The following is an 18,335-nucleotide window of genomic DNA, read 5'->3' on the forward strand; positions in this document are numbered from 1 at the left end:
TTTGGACGTCCGGTGTTCTACGGACGTCCGGTCCTTCCTGGTTGCCCGGACGTCCGGACACTTCCGGACGTCCGACACTTCCACAACAGAAGCATTTGCACAGATGTCCGGAACCCTCTGGACGTCCGACATTTCCACAACAGAAACACTTCTACGGATGTCCGGAACCCTCCGGACGTCCGACACTTTCACAACAGAAGCATTCTTACGGATGTCCGGCCACGCTCGGACGTCCGTATCCTGTACACTGGATTGTGGGTCACACTTTTCACAACGGCCGGTCATCCGATGGCTGTCGGACGTCCGGACCCATTTGGGCCTCCGGACGTCCGACGTTCTCCGGACGTCCGGCCATCCTGTACCCCAAACGGTCACTTCTTCCCACCACCTATATATATACCCTTCCCTTCCACGTGATAGGGTTGACCATTCACTTTGAGCCTCACAAGAACACTCCTCACTCTCTCTCTCATTCATCCACACTAAATCCTAGATTCCCAAGTGTTCTAGGAGCATTTGAGAGAAGTTCTCCAATCAAGTGATAGATCCACTTCTTCCCCTTCTTTGCACCAAAGGAATTCGTGACTTGAGCAAGTTTTGAGCATTTCCCCATCGTTCTTGTTACTCTTGGAGGTTGGAGACTCCTAGGCGGTAGGAGTCATTCGGAGAGGAATCTAACTTTGTGATTACCCTCGGAAAAGTTTGTGAGGGTTTGGAGACCACCCCAAGGTCTACCACTAGTGGTTGAGAAACGCCTCCGTGGTGTTGGCTCAAAGGGAGAATAGGGTGAGCCTTCGTGGCGTTGGTGTGCCTTCGTGGTAACATCCACCCCTCTAACGGTGACTAGCTTCCCTCCAAGGAAGTGAACATCGGCTTACATCCTCGTCTCCCGGAGTTGCGGTTATTCCTAGCCTTAACTCTCTACTTGTGGTTACTTCTCTTTTTACACTTACATACATTATATTGTGCTTGCCTACTTACGTGTTTGTGTTATTTGCTTAGTATTTTGTGCTCACATGCAATTGTTAGGCTCATCTTCATATTCCGCATTATTGCCTAAAAATTGCCAAGTAATAATAAAAATTTGTAATTGTACCTATTCACCCCCTCTAGGTCCATCTCGATCCTTTCAATTGGTATCAGAGCCTCATGCTCTATTCTTGTGGCTTAACCGCCCTAGAGCGAGATGAACCTAGATGGGACTCCCCTGGTTGTCGATCCTAAGGATAAAGGCGAGGCTTCTTCTGAAGTCAAGTCCTTTACGTCTCAGGATCTAGAACGGGCCCTAGCTAAGAAAAAAGAGGAGCATGATGCTTCTCTTGAGGCCTTGGTCCAACTAAGATTAGCCACGTTGTCCGCGGTGCTTGCACCACACTCAAGTGGTGTGGGTCCGAGGCCAACCGTGCCTACATCATCACTTGGTCAACAACCTCCTAGCAATGAACACGCCAGTGTTCCTTGGCTTTATGCAAGACCTCAGGTTGAGAAACCAAGATATAATCCTCAAGGCAAACCTCCTTTACTTACTGCTACTGCCGATTTTGCCTTGTGGAAAGTTGCTATGCAGGATCATCTTCGACATGGAAACGATGAGATGCTGGAAATTATAGAGTATGGCTATCATGTGGTTGATCCAAAGAACCCCACACCAAGAGAAATATATGACAAGAACCTCAATGACACGGCAATCATGTGTATAAGGAGAGGTATGGATGAAAAGCAAAGGAGACCATTCATACACATCAAAAGTGCCAAGGAACTATGGGAAAGTATTATACAATCCAGGACTGGCACTTCTACCCTCTGGAGTGCTCAATATGAAATTGCCAAGGGGAAATTGCAAAATTTTTGTATGGAAAAAGGTTAAACCCCCAATAAACTCCTTGAGCGTCTCATGACTCTCACTGCGGATATTGAGTCATGTGAGTGTGACAAGACACAAGATGGATTCAATATGACTAAGAGGTTTCTTGTGGATAAGTTGCTTCATGCTCTTGCTCCATATCATCATCAAATGGTGTGGGACATAAGACAACACCACACCTTCAAGCAAATGACTACAGATGACATCATATCCACCTTCCAACTATTTGAAGAGTCAAAGGCCAATGCCACAAAACATCTTGCCATGCATGGTTCCCCATCATCAAAAATCATTCTTGCATTGAAGGCCAAGCAAGTATGTGAAGATGAGCAATGTGAAGAAGAAGAAGAAGATGATGATGATGATGAAGATGGTAATGAGATTGACTCCGACGAGGGCCCTTCGTATGAAGACATGGCTCTTTTTGTCAAGAAGTTTAGCGCCGGAAAATTCAAGGGAAGATTTCAAAAGAAGATAGTGAGAAAATGCTACAACTGTGAAGAAACCTGTCACTTCTCCAACGAGTGCCCTTATGAGAAGAGAGAAGATAAACCAAGGTTTCCCAAGACCTTTCCCAAGAAGAAGTTGCCAAATCCTTTGAATTCCAAGCTCAAGAAGAGAGATGGAATGACAATGGTTGCTCAAGAAGAATCTGATCCGGATGATGTTAGTGGTGTTGCCGGAGTTGCTCAAGACTCACAAAACACGTTGAGGTTAGTAAACAAGAGTGGTGACGTGGTCACCTACAACTACATGAAAGATTACAAGGGCAACGCTCACAAGTGCCTAATGGCAAAGGCCATGGTTGAAGAAGGAGAGGACCAAAGCTCTTCTAACAAGGTCAAGGTAACTCCACGATCAAATCCTCCTCTTTTCACACCTTCTACTCCTAGTGATGAGTACCTTGATGCGGAGGATAGCTATGAGGATGATGATCTAGATGATCCTATGATTGCTAAACTTAATAAGTTCATGTGCTCCCTCAAAGGAAAGAAACTCACTATGTTTCGTATGCTTATGGAGATGGTGAGTAAGCACACCATCACCATTAAGGAACTCGAAACCCTCGTCACCGAGGAAAAGGAAAAGTGTGAAATCCTTGAGCGGAAAGTCCAATATGAGGAAGCACGAAATGATGAACTATGCTTAAAAATTGGTGCAAACATTGATGTTCACACTAATGATCTTGCCTCCTTGAAAAAGGCTATTGACTCTTGTGAAGAGTTAATGAATGATAAAAGCAAGCTTGAGAAGTCTCATGCTTCTCTATCTAAGGATTGTGAGCTTCTATCCATGTCTCTCAAGACTAAGGAAGGAGAGCTCACCGTTCTTAGAAAGAGTTTTGAGACGCTCAAACTTACTTATCTTGAAACTTTAGCCAAGGCTTACTCTTCCCCTATTATAAATGTTGATGCTTGTGCTACTAACTCTAGTAGTGATCTAGCATCTATTCTTGAGGAAAATTGTTTTCTCAAGGCTCAAATTGAGAAAGGTCTCATGACATGTGCTCAAGGGCAAAAGAATCTTGATGAGATTTTGAGCCAACACAATGAGGTGTTTGCCAAAGAGGGACTTGGGTTTGACCCTAGCACAAGCAAGAAGAAGACGTCCTCCCAAAAGTGCACAACTCCTCTAAACGAAACTTTTGTAAGATAAGGGCACAAGGAGAAAGGTAAGGTTGTGAGTGGGAAGGCCACAAGGGGCATGCCCACTCTCAACAAGCCTAAAGAGTTCATGCCTCCTTCCTATGTACTTCGTAAGACTAAGGATGGAGAAGTCTTTGCAAAATTTGTTGGTCCTCGAAATGCATTCCGGTTCTATGCTATTTGGGTCCCTAAGACCCTTGTAACTAACTTGAGAGGCCCCATTGCAAAATGGGTGCCTCTAACCAAGTCCTAATTGTGTGTAGGTAAGCTTCTCCAGTGGAGTGAAATGGGTGATTGATAGTGGATGTACAAATCATATGACCGGAGATAGCAAATTGCTCTACGATTTCATGGAAGCTATTCAACCATTCATGAGAATTATGTTTGGTGGAGGTTCAAAAGGACAGGTACTTGGGTTGGGCAAGGTGGCTATCACCAATGACATGTCTCTTGCAAATGTTATGCTTGTCCAATCCCTTAATTACCACTTGCTTTCTGTTCGCCAATTGGCTTCTTTTGGTTATGATACACTCTTTGGACTAATGGATGTGAAAGTCTTTAAGAGAGATACTCTCGAAGTGGCCTTTGTTGGAGAGTTGGATGGCAACCTTTACATGGTTGATTTCTCGAAAGAGAGCACATTCCATGCAACTTGTCTAATGGCCAAGGATGACAAGGGGTGGCTATGGCATCGTCGGCTAGCCCATGTCGGCATGAGAAATCTTCAAGATCTCTTAAAGGGGAATCACATCCTTGGACTAACCAATGTCTCTTTTGAGAAAGATCGTGTGTGTAGTGCATGCATAGCCGGGAAGCAACATCAATCAAAGCACCCACCCAAGAACATAGTATCTACTTCAAGGCCCCTGGAGCTCCTTCATGTGGATCTTTTTGGGCCTCCTTCATGGGATAGTCTTGGTGGGAAAAAGTATGGGCTTGTCATTGTTGATGATTACTCAAGATATACATGGGTGTTCTTCCTCAAGTCCATGGACAAAACGAAGATCACCTTCATTGATTTTTCCAAGCAAGCCCAACGCAAGTTTGACAAAGAAATCTGAGCAATAAGGAGTGAAAATGGCTCTGAGTTCAAGAACTATACTTTGGAAGAATTTCTTAGTGATGAAGGGATTGAGCATCAATATTCAGCTCCATACACTCCTCAGCAAAATGGTGTAGCCGAACGGAAGAACCGTACACTTGTAGAGTTGGCAAGGTCCATGTTGGATGAATACAAGTCACCACATAGTTTTTGGGCTGAAGCTGTCAATACCGCATGCCATGCATCAAACCGACTCTTCCTCCGCACTATATTGGAAAAGACTCCATATGAGCTTCTAACTGGAAACAATCCAAATGTCAAGTACTTTCGTGTATTTGGGTGCAAATGTTTCATTCTCAACAAAAGAGAACGGTTAGGAAAATTTCAATCCAAAACAACTGAGGGTATATTTGTTGGTTATGGATCAAACTCTCACGCCTATAGAGTCTACAACAAATCCAATGGATGTGTTGTAGAAACTTGTGGCGTGGTGTTTGATGAATTTAATGGCTCCCGTGGGGAGCAAGTTGATCTAAGTGATGTAGGTGAAGAAGATTCTTCTCAAGACATTTTGAACATGGGTGTTGGTGCACTTCTTCCTATGGAACAAGAACCTCATGATGATGAAGAAGAAGATGGAGGTCACACGCATCATCAAACTACTTCAACATCCATACCAACACAAGTTCCTAGTGTTCAACCTATACCCTTAGCCCAAGTTGATGAGGTTGATCAAGTCTCTCTTAATGATAATCATCAACAACAAGATCATCATCAAGAGCAAGAACAAGAAACTCCAATCATGGATGACGAACCTCAACAAATGCAACATGAACAAGAAGATCTTCCTCCACACGTGAATGATCCATATGTTGAAGATGTGGATGAGGGACATGAAGTTGAACCTCGTGAAACCCTCACCTCCATCATGCCTCGAGTGGCCGGTCATGTTGATGTTGACAAAATCCTCACCGGCATCTCGGAAGAGTTGAACAATTTTGAACGCAACCAAGTGTGGTCACTAGTCAAGAGGCCATCCACCGAGCACAACGTCATTGGAACAAAATGGATTTTCAAGAACAAGCAAGATGAAAATGGTGTAATCATCCGCAACAAGGCAAGGTTAGTGGCACAAGGGTACTCACAAGTTGAAGGTTTGGACTTTGGTGAGACCTTTGCCCCCGTTGCCCGTCTTGAATCCATTCGCATTTTACTTACTTATGCCGCTTTCAATGGTTTTACATTACATGAAATGGATGTGAAGAGTGCTTTCCTTAACGGTCCTCTACAAGAAGAAGTATATGTGTCACAACCACCCGGGTTCGTTGATCCCTTTCACAAAGACTATGTGTATAAACTTCATAAGGCTTTGTATGGCCTCAAACAAGCACCTCGTGCTTGGTATGATCATTTGAAGAAGTTTTTACTCGATGATGAGAGGGGTGATCGATCCCACTCTTTTTACTAAGAGGGACAAGGGTGATTTGATTCTATGCCAAATCTATGTAGATGACATCATTTTTTGGTTCTCCTAACATTCATTTGTGCAAGAAGTTTGCGGATTCAATGACCAAGAATTTTGAATTGTCACTCAATACGGATTTGAAGTTCTTTCTCGGATTTCAAATTCAACAATTTCAAGAAGGAATTTTCTTATATCAAGCAAAGTACCTCAAGGATATTCTAGAAAAGTTTGGTATGTCTGACGCTAGTCCATGCAAGACACCCATGCCAACCAAAATTACTCTCACTGAAGACACAAATGGTACTCCTTTCGACCCATCTACTTACCGCTCTATGATTGGTTCATTGCTTTATCTTTGTGCATCTAGACCAGACATCATGTTCAGTGTATGCATGTGTGCTAGATTTCAAGCTTTCCCTAAGGAAAGTCATCAGTTTCTTGGAAGATCCTTGGTGAATTGGTCCTCGAAGAAACAAAATTGTATTGCTCTCTCTACCGCAGAAGCTGAATACATTGCTGCCGCTAGTTGTGCAACTCAGTTGTTATGGATGAGGCAAACTTTGAAGGATTACGGTATCACCTATAGAAATGTGCCTCTTCTGTGTGATAATGAAAGTGCCATCAATATTGCTGAGAACCCCAAAGATCATCTCCGCAACAAACACATTGATATTAGGTATCATTTCTTGAGAGATCATGTTGAAAAGGGTGATATTCACATCGATCACATTGGTACAGATTTTCAACTAGCAGATATCTTCACCAAACCTCTAGATGAAGCAAGGTTCTGTTGACTTAGGCGTGAATTTGATATCTTGGAGCTTGACAACATTATGTGAAATCTAGTACCCAGTCATGCATGAATCTAATGTCTTGTCATGATGTAGGCATATACTTAGGGGGAGACATTCAATTCATGAATGTTCTCGCCCTACTCAATGCATAAAAATAACCAACACTCTCAAAGTATCCATGGGTCTAGAATATGGTGCTTTAACATGATGGAGTAGTGACTATGCACTCAAACTTCAAGTCTTTCCGTGTCATGTCATGTCTACTCAGACATTGTGGCATTAGCCACCACTTGTAGTATATGGCTATGATTGAGTAAGGTAGGGTATGAGTTACTACATAAATAAGTTTTACTGTGAAAAAAAATTGCCTTTCTCCTCATCAGGATCAGCACTTGCATTCTTGCCTCCTGTCAAAACTTCTGGCGTCGGGTGTCCGTAGGTTCCGGACGTCCGTGTGGTATTTCACTGCCGGACGTCTATAAGCATCCGGACGTCCGTATATTCTTCTCTGATAACCTTCGACCGGTCGTCCGTCCTCTCCGGACGTCCGTAAAATCCACTCTGGTTCCCTTAAGTTGGCCGTAGCACCGAAAATCCGGACGTCCGTAAGACTCCGGACGTCCGTCAAAAACTTTCTGTTACAATCTGTCCGGTCGTCCGAAGCCGTCGGTCGTTCGTAGAATCATGTCTGTCATCCTCTACCTTCTGTTGGTCCCGACTCCGGTCGTCCGTACTCTCCCGGACGTCCGGACCCATATTCGACTCCGGTCGTCCATAGGCTCCGGACGTTCGGACGTTTTTTACTGGCCACTATATAAACTGCGCCGTAGGGTTTCTAAACTAACCACATCCTGTCCACTACTTTCCCCACCGCTGCTGCCGTTCCTGCCGAGCCACCACTCCCCGCAGCCGCCCGCCGCTGTGCCCCTCGCCGGGGTTTCTCTCCGCCGCGAATCTGTGGCTCGCCGTTCGGACCATCCAGCCCGTTCAGCCCGGAGCTTCTCTCCCCGGCCAGCCCGTCGACCCCCTGGTCCAGCACGCCGCTCGGCTCCTCCGTGTTCTTCCTCTCAAGGTAGGGAACAACCTTCCCCCCCTCATGTTCACCCTGATCTATGGAGGGGTGTTGACATGTGCCTTCTTTCTCCCCTAGGTCAGGATGCCTCAGTCCAAGCACTCCGCTCGCAAGCAGGTCGCCGGAGGGCCGGCTCGTCCGTCTCGTCGTGGTGGCTCCGACGACTCCCAGGAGGAAGATCACCCTCAAAAACGTGTCGCTCGTCCTCCCAGCTCGTCCAGTGATTCCTCTTCGGAGGGATCGGATTTTGAGGATGAACTTGAAGAGGTGGATCCGTCCCCGATGGTTGGCGTCCGCGTCGCTGCCCCCAAGCCCGGCACTCGTCGTCCAACCTTTCAACCTCCTCCTCCTTCGGTGCAACCCCACGGTGATGCCCGTTATATCTCCATTGAGCCTCCACTGTCACTAGGCCGTCATGTTAAGCGTTTCAACGAGGTCCCCAAAGCTTCATATCTTAAATTGCATCGTGATGTAGATCAATTTACTGTTGTTAGGGATTCTCAAGATAGTCGCTTTCTCACAAATGTCCAAGCCAACATCTTCACCATGATTGTCATCCCTAAAGGCTTGTCACTTCATGTTTGCATTGATCTTGAGCACATTCGCACTCATCCGGAGAAATATCCAGGAGCCATTGAGCTCATTGAGTCGTCAAATCTAGCCGCTCCATTCGCTTTTCAACACGATTTTAACCATGCTGCCATCTATCAGTTTTATGCCACATGTTACTTTTCTCCTGATAACACTGTCACATGGATGACCTCCGACACTGCACTCACAGCATCTTATGCTCAGTTTATCACTGCACTTGGATTTCCCGACACTGGGTTCAAAATCCACAAGGATGACCCCAACCATAAGCCCAAAGGCATTGCGGTCTGTGCGGATCTCCTTAGACCCATATCATCTTTGTCTAGCACTGACAAACACAAGGATCTAAATCAAGTCTCCATTTGGCGTTTTCCATTCAACATCATTTATCAGTGTGTCATCCGCACCATTTATCCCAAGATGGGTGACAAGGGCTCCTGCAGCAGCTACTGCATTGATCTCATGCATCGCCTCTTCACATCTCCTAAAGGGAAGATAAATGTTCCACACTTTCTATGGCATGAGATCCGCCTTGCTAGCTTCTAGCACAAGCGGGCTTTTCCTCATGCACCTTTTATTCAGGCATTTATCGAGAGTGTAGCTCCCTTTCCCATTGCACGCACTCATATACATGAGAGATGGGTCATTCGAGCTCACATGGCGGCTGACCATGTCCCCCCTCCTCCCACTACTGATAGTCGCACCGCCGCTAGTTTTCCTTCTCACGCTACTCATCCTCCTTCCAGTGCTGCCCCCTTTGGGCGCATTGCTCGTTTTCTTGGGAAGGCTCATTCAGCCATGATGAAGCTGTTCACCTACCATTGCTCCCAACACCACGATGTGGTCACTCGCATGGTCACTTCCAAGAACGCTCGGAACGCTCGTCTGAGAGACTCAGGCGTATATGATGTGAGTGACGATGAGCGTCTTCCCGCAGACCCCCCTTCTGATTTTGGTTTTCCCTCCAGTCCTGAGTGGGCTGATTTCTTCGACGAGGCTGGTGGCAGTGGTGTTCATGATGATGATGATGAGGATGATCTCTAATGCTGTTCTGTCATTCCCCCCTAGTTCTTTTCTTTGGATACTTGATGCCAAAGGGGAAGTAGGCTCCATATGCATGTTACTCTAGCTCATTATGTAATCGAACCTATGTTATGAGTAGTTTGTTGAACTATGTTATGAGTTTGTTGAACTATGTTATGAGTTTGTTGAATTATGTTATGAGTTTGTTGAACTATGTTATGAGTTTGTTGAATCTGAGATTTGGTGAATCTATATGAAGTGTAACTCTTGATTATCGTATGTTATACTGGAGGCATCAGTTTGAGGGGGAGCCCTCATCATTTTTGTTTTAGTAGTATCTGTGGTATCACTTTGAGGGGGAGCTCGCTCGCTACTCATTCTTATTATGGTTATTGAGCTCCACAACAAATACTTCCAATTACTATTATGAGTATGCATATGAGTTGTCATCAACTACCAAAAAGGGGGATATTGAAAGTGCAATCATGCCCTTAATCATATTTTGATGTTGATGACAACACATATGCTTGGGACTAATCATGTTTATCAAGTATATCTCAGGATTATGTTCCAAAGACCGTGTGCATGGATCATGACTAGGGACAAAAGCATATAACTCAAGAATGGAGATACAAGATGTTGACTTCATTTATGGTTTGTTCTTGAGTATAGGGATCCCGCATTATTAAGAGGGGATCGATGGATCTAGTGAAAAACTTGCTCAAAGGTTAGTATCTCTATACCTTGCCTTCGGGCGTTCGGTGTTCTACGGACGTTCGGTCCTTCCTGATTGCCCGGACGTCCGGACACTTCCGGACGTCCGACACTTCCACAACAGAAGCATTTGCATGGATGTCCAGAACCCTCTGGACGTCCGACATTTCCACAACAGAAACACTTCTACGGATGTCCGGAACCCTCCAGACGTCCGACACTTTCACAACAGAAGCATTCTTACGGATGTCCGGCCACGCTCGAACGTCCGTATCCTGTACACTGGATTGTGGGTCACACTTTTCACAGCGGCCGGTCGTCCGCTGGCTGTCGGACGTCCGGACCCATTTGGGCCTCCGGACGTCCGACGTTCTCCGGACGTCCGGCCATCCGGTACCCCAAACGGTCACTTATTCCCACCACCTATATATATACCCTTCCGTTCCACGGGATAGGGTTGACCATTCACTTTGAGCCTCACAAGAACACTCCTCACTCTCTCTCTCATTCATCCACACTAAATCCTAGATTCCCAAGTGTTCTAGGAGCATTTGAGAGAAGTTCTCCAATCAAGTGATAGATCCACTTCTTCCCCTTCTTTGCACCAAAGGAATTCGTGACTTGAGCAAGTTTTGAGCATTTCCCCATCGTTCTTGTTACTCTTGGAGGTTGGAGACTCCTAGGCGGTAGGAGTCATTCGGAGAGGAATCTAACTTTGTGATTACCCTCGGAAAAGTTTGTGAGGGTTTGGAGACCACCCCAAGGTCTACCACTAGTGGTTGAGAAACGCCTCCGTGGTGTTGGCTCAAAGGGAGAATAGGGTGAGCCTTCGTGGCGTTGGTGTGCCTTCGTGGTAACATCCACCCCTCTAACGGTGACTAGCTTCCCTCCAAGGAAGTGAACATCGGCTTACATCCTCGTCTCCCGGAGTTGCGGTTATTCCTAGCCTTAACTCTCTACTTGTGGTTACTTCTCTTTTTACACTTACATACATTATATTGTGCTTGCCTACCTACGTGTTTGTGTTATAGGCTTAGTATTTTGTGCTCATGTGCAATTGTTAGGCTCATCTTCATATTCCGCATTATTTCCTAAAAATTGCCAAGTAATAATTAAAATTTGTAATTGTACCTATTCACCCCCCCTCTAGGTCCATCTCGATCCTTTCACTCTTCCTCTACCATGCTTCCTAGCAACAAAATCTCTCTTATCATAACGTTGATTCTTTGATTGTGGGTTATCAAGATCAACAGCAGGTTCAATCTCTACATCATTGTTTTTGCTAGGTTGAGCATCAACATGAACATTATCATTAACATTATCACTAGGTTCATGTTCGTCACCTGATTGAGTTTCAGCATCAGAAATAGAAATATCATTGGGATTCTCAGGTGTGTCTACAGTAGGTTCACTAGAAGCATGCAAAGTTCTATCATTTTTCTTTTTCTTCTTTTTAGAAGAACTAGGTGCCTCTAAATTGTTTCTCTGAGAATCTTGCTCGATTCTCTTAGGGTGGCCTTCAGGATACAAAGGCTCCTGAGTCATTCTACCAATTCTAGTAGCCACTCTAACAGCAAAGTCATTTTTATTATTTAACTCATCAAGCAAATCATTTTGAGCTTTAAGTACTTGCTCAGCTTGAGTAGCAACCATAGAAGTATATTTGCTAATGAGTTGGAGTTCACATTTAACTCTAGCCATATTATCGCTAACGCGTCCTATCTCGAAAGCATTATTCTTTAACTCTCTACCAACATAAGCATTAAAACTTTCTTGTCTAGCCTTAAAATCATCAAATTCATCTAAGCATGGGCTATGAAATTTAGTAGAGGGGATTTCAACTTTATCATATCTATAGAGAGAATTTACCTTTAGTACCTGTGTTGGGTTATCAAGACAATGTGGTTCTTCAACAAGCGGTATATTAAGACCATGTATTTCTTCAATAGGAGGTAAATTCTTAACATCTTCAACTTTAATACCTTTTTATTTCATTGATTTCTTTGCCTCTTGCATATCTTCAGGACTGAGAAATAAAACACCTCTCTTGTTTGGAGTGGGTTTAGGAATAGGCTCAGGAGTTGGCTCAATTGGTTCAGGAATTGCCTCGGGAATTTGCTCAGGAAGAGTCCAATTATTTTCATTAGTCAACATATTATTCAATAATATTTCAGCTTCGTCGACTGTTCTTTCCCTGAAAACACAACCAACACAACTATCCAAGTAGTCCTTGGAAGCATCGGTTAGTCCATTATAAAAGATATCAAGTATTTAATTTTTCTTAAGAGGATGGTCAGGCAAAGCATTAAGTAACCAGAGAAGCCTCCCCCAAACTTGTGGGAGACTCCCTTCTTTGATTTGCATAAAATTATATATTTCCCGCAAGGCAGCTTGTTTCTTATGAGCAGGGAAATATTTAGCAGAGAAGTAATAAATCATATCCTGGGGACTATGCACACAACCAGGAGCAAGAGAATTATACCAAGTCTTAGCATCGCCCTTTACCGAGAACGGAAATATCTTAAGGATATAATAATAGCAAGACTTCTCATCATGAGTAAACAGGGTAGCTATATCATTTAACTTGGTAAGATGTGCCACAACAGTTTCAGATTCAAGGCCATAAAAAGGATCAGATTCAACTAAAGTAATAATCTCAGGATCAACAGAGAATTCATAATCCTTATCAGTAACACAAATAGGTGAAGTAGCGAAAGCAGGGTCAGGTTTCATTCTAGCATTAAGAGACTGCTGCTTCCATTTAGCTAATAATTTCTTAAGATCATATCTATCATTGCAAGCAAAGATTTCCCTAGCAACTTCTTCATTCATAACATAACCCTTAGGAACAATAGGTAATTCATAATCATTGGGAGAACCTTCATCATCACTATCATGAATAATAGCATCTTCAATATTTTCATTCCCCCTAACTCTAGCAAGTTGTTCATCAAGAAATTCACCTAATGGCAAAGTAGTATCACGCACAGAAGTAGTTTTGTCATGCATAGCAGAAGTGGCATCATCAATAACATGCGACATATCAGAATTCATAGCAGTAGCAGGTTTAGGTGTCGCAAGCCTACTAATAACGGAAGGAGAATCTAGTGCAAAGCTAGATGGCAGTTCCTTACCTCCCCTCGTAGTTGAGGGAAAAATAGTAGTTCTGTCATCTTTCAAGTTCTTCATAGTGATCAACAAATATAAATCCCAAGTGACTCAGAGAATAGAGCTATGCTCCCCAGCAACGGCGCCAGAAATTAGTCTTGATAACCCACAAGTGTAGGGGATCGCAACAACTTTCGAGGGTAAAGTATTCAACCCAAATTTATTGATTCGCCACAAGGGGAGCCAAAGAATATTCTTGAGTATTAGCAGTTGAGTTGTCAATTCAACCACACCTGGATAACTTAGTATCCGCAGAAAAGTATTTAGTAGCAAAATAGTATGATAATAAAGGTAACATTGGCAAAAGTAAAGATAATAGTTTTTGGGTTTTTGTAGTAGTTGTAACAATAGCACCAGAAAAGTAAATAAGCGAAGAACAATATGTGAAAAGCTCGTAGGCAATGGATCAGTGATGGATAATTATGCCGGATGCGATTCCTCATGTAATAGCTATAACATAGGGTGACACAGAACTAGCTCCAGTTCATCAATGTAATGTAGGCATGTTTTCCGTAAATAGTCATACGTGCTTATGGAAAAGAACTTGCATGACATCTTTTTTCCTACCCTCCCGTGGCAGCGGGGTCCTAGCAGAGACTAAGGGATATTAAGGCCTCCTTGTAATAGAGAACCGGAACAAAGCATTAGCACATAGTGAACACATGAACTCCTCAAACTATGGTCATCACCGAGAATTATCCCGATTATTGTCACTTCGGGGTTGTCGGATCATAACACATAATAGGTGACTATAGACTTGCAAGATAGGATCAAGAACACACACATATATTCATGAAAACATAATATGTTCAGATCTGAAATCATGGCACTCGGGCCCTAGTGACAAGCATTAAGCATAGCAAAGTCATAGCAACATCAATCTCAAAACATAGTGGATACTAGGGATCAAACCCTAACAAAACTAACTTGATTACATGGTAAATCTCATCCAACCCATCACCGTCCAGCAAGCCTACGATGGAACTACTCATGCACGGCGGTGAGCATCATGAAATTGGTGATGGAGGATGGTTGATGATGACAACAGTGATGAATCCCCCTCTCCGGAGCCCCGAACGGACTCCAGATCAGCCCTCCCGAGAGAGATTAGGGCTTGGCGGCGGCTCCGGTGTCGTAAAACGCGATGAAACTTTGTCTCTGATTTTTTTCTCCCCGAATGTGAATATATGGAGTGGAGTTGAGGTCGGTGGAGGTCCAGGCGGCCCACGAGATAGGAGGGCGCGCCATATGGGGGGGGGGGGGCGCCCCCCTGTCTCATGGACATGCCGTGGGCCCCCTGGTGTATTTCTTTCGCCCAGAAATTCTTATTAATTCCAAAAAGTGCCTCCGTGGATTTTCAGGACATTCCGAGAACTATCTTTTGTACACATAAAACAACATCATGGTAGTTCTGCTGAAAACAACGTTAGTCCGGGTTAGTTTTATTCAAATCATGCAAGTTAGAGTCCAAAACAAGGGCAAAAGTGTTCGGAAAAGTAGATACGTTGGAGACGTATCAGCGCTCATATGACATCCTTCATTTGATTCCATGTTGTGATGGGTGGGTCACCTCTTGCCACTCGGCGCTCAGTGACTTTCTCCCGCCAAATGAGGACATAGTCTTGGAACTCAAGAGATGCCATGGTGATATTATTCTCTTCCTCATAGTCGTGCAAGCGAAAGATCTTGTCAACTTTCAATTCCCATGAAAGGTAGTCTTCAGCGTCGTTGCTTCCGAAGAACATCTAAAAAGTTGAAAACACGTGCGAAAAATTAAAGAAAAAAAATCAGAGGGAGCGCCCAAAGCGCGAGCCCACCCACGTGACCTTTGCGGGGGCTCCCGAAGGAGTACTCCTTGGTTAGTTGCTTCATGCAGGTTTCATGTGCCACTTGGCTTTCTTTATTTTGGGGCTGTTGCGATTCGACAGTTTAGACAGGAAAAATTGTTTTGTTCAAGCGAAGTGCCTATGTGATCTGGTCTTGCCTCCAACATAGTAGACATGATTCAACTCAAAAGAAGCATACTCCCTTTGTCCCATAATATAAGAGTGTTTGACACTCTAGTGTAGTGTAAAAAACACACCTATATTGTGGGATGGAGGGAGTAGTAGACACAATGTTAGTGTTCCGACCTACTTTCATTTGTAACACGGCATGATAATTGAGAGAAACTAGTCAAGGGGTATCCCTTCAAAAGAGAAACACTCATCTCTTCCAAAGCGCTCCGAACGTGACAAGTGGCATGCGCGGGCAAACCAACTGAAGCGTTTGGTTTCAGGTTTTCCCTTCCCGATTTCTGATTTTATATCTTTTGCACTTCGACCCTCCTGCTAGCTAGATTTCCTATTTTTTTTCCTTTCCTAGCGATACAGGCAGAAAAATGACGTGAACAAAAACACTCGTACGAACAATGTTAATTTGCAGATTCAAACTTTTCCCTTTTATTTTTCATATTATAGTTCTAGGAAATGGGGTTTTATGGGATAATTATGGGTGGAGACCAACACTATAAAATGTCAACTTTCAACTAAGTAAAATAAAGTTTCTATTAATATTATGGTGCCTATGACGCGCGACTCCTGCTCTCCACTGGCTCATTAATTTCTCATCAACATCTTGAAGGAGGGTATAGGCCGAAGTGTATGTTGGTCATACATCGCACTGGTTGTACAACGTGTTGGTTGTGCAGCGTGTTTGTCGTTATAATATCGTGCATCCGGCTTTGCCGGTACACAACACATATGGTGCATGACTCCTACTCTCCTTCAGCTCATTAATTTTTCATAAACATCTTGAAGGGAGGCATAGGTCGAAGTGTGTGTTGGTCATACGGCGTGTTGGTCATGCAGCGTGTTTGTCCTAACAACCTCGTGCATCTGGCTTCGCCAGTACACGCGGTGCCTACGGGACGTGACTCCTACTCGCCTTCAACTCGTTAATTTTTCATAAACATCTTGAAGGGGGGCATAGTTCGAAATGTGTGTTGGTTGTACAATGTGTTAATCGTGCAACATGTTGGTCGTGCAACGTGTTTATCGTAATAACCCCGTGCATTTGGTTTGGTCGATATACATCACCTAAAATGCGTGACTCTTGCTCACCTCCGGCTCATTAAATTTCCATTAACATCTTGAAGGGGCGCATAGGTCGAAGTGTGTGTTGGTCTTATAGCGTGTTGGTTGTACACTGGGTTGTATAGCGTGTTTGTCCTAATAACCTCGTGCATCCGGCTTCGCGGATACACTGTGCCTACGACGCACGACTCATGCTCACCTACAACTCTTTATATTTTCATAAACATCTTGAAGGGGGCATAGGTTAAAGTGTGGATTGGTCATACAACGTGTTTGTCATAATAACCTAGTGCATCCGACTTCGCTGGTACATGTTGCCTACGATGCATGGCTCCTGATTGCCACAGGCAGTTCTTCTGCCAATAGTTCTAGCTGGGGGCATGGATCAGTGCTTCTTCGGACATAGGTTAATGCTTCCCTCTAACGGTTTTGGAGGCACATATCAGTGTTTCTTCAGGGCATAGATCAGTGCTTCCCAATGATTCTGGATGCATAGATCAGTGCTTCTTTGGACACAAGTCAGTGCTTCCCTCTAACAGTTCGGGGGGAACATATCAATGCTTCTTCAGGGTACGATCAGTGCTTCCCTCCAACAGTTTTGCAGGCACAGATTAATGCTTCTTCGGTGCACAGTTAATGCGTATCACTGGTTCTTTGGGGCACATACAGTGTTTCCTCTATTCATTTTGGAGGCACAGATGAGTGCTCCTCTGGGGCATTACTTTTCTTCCTTGTTTCCTTCAATAGTTCTAGCTGGAGGCACATTTTCCTACAATAGTTCTGGTTGGAGGCACATGTAGTGGTTCCTCCATTAATTGTTCCTTTGGGGAACTGATCGGTGTTACGTGGCAGCACAAGAAGTAGTTCCAATATTAGTTCTGGGGGCACAGATCATTGGTCCTTCGTGGCCATGTTTTTCTCCCTTGTTTTGCAGGCACTGATTAAGGCTTTTTGGAAGCACATCAATGCTTAGTTAACTTGTCTTCGAAGCACAAATATAAGTTTCTTGGAATCCTATATAGTGTTTTCCCCTAGATTTGGAGAAAAATGTATGTGGTTTGTGTGTGTGTGTGTGGTGGTGGGGGGTCTAAGTATTTTGACTACTTAACTGATTCTTATTATTAGAAGAAGTTTGCAGTAATTATTGAAACACTTGTTTGGGGGAATACAAGAATTATTGAAACTGGGTTTATAGAGTTGATGCAGAGCATCCTATGGTCATCCCCATGGGCATACCTTCGTCTCCCCATGTGCCAAGTGGACCGATGACACGAGCACGTGCAAGAGCTATCAAGACCTTGGTGACATCTCTCCTTTACGAGCTTCTGTATAAACCACGTGAGACATGGATACTACCTCAAACGAAAATGCTATGTGTGCTTAGGTATGAACAAGACCACCTCAGAGACACTCGGAATGATGACCAAGTCCCCATGTACATGGTCGATGAAGGAAACCACTGAAATGCTACAGCGGCCGGACATCCGCCCCCTGGCCCAGACATCCGATGCCTGAAGGCTCGGGCAACAGCAGCAAGGAAACCGCTGCAAAGCTCCAGGAGTCGGACACCCGAGCCGATTGCCCCAGACATCAGGCCCCCTGCTGAGAGCAATATAAGTTTGGCCAGCTCCTTACCGGACATCCGGCCCGACTCCGGACATCCGGCTCATCGTGAAGCCCCAGACATCTGGCCCCGAACTGGGGCATCAGGCACCTGCGAGTGCCGAGCCTAGATAGGGTTATCAAAGGTTTAGCTCATTTTAGATTGAGTTTTTCTAATCCACTTACCTATCCCATGGAGATCAAGGCTCCATGTGAGATGATCCCCTAGTGGATTCAAGACTCCATCTAGGGAAGATCCTCTTAGATACCAAGACCTCAA

Source organism: Triticum dicoccoides, chromosome 3B, assembly GCF_002162155.2.
Source record: "Triticum dicoccoides isolate Atlit2015 ecotype Zavitan chromosome 3B, WEW_v2.0, whole genome shotgun sequence".
In the NCBI taxonomy this organism is placed as follows: domain Eukaryota; kingdom Viridiplantae; phylum Streptophyta; class Magnoliopsida; order Poales; family Poaceae; genus Triticum; species Triticum dicoccoides.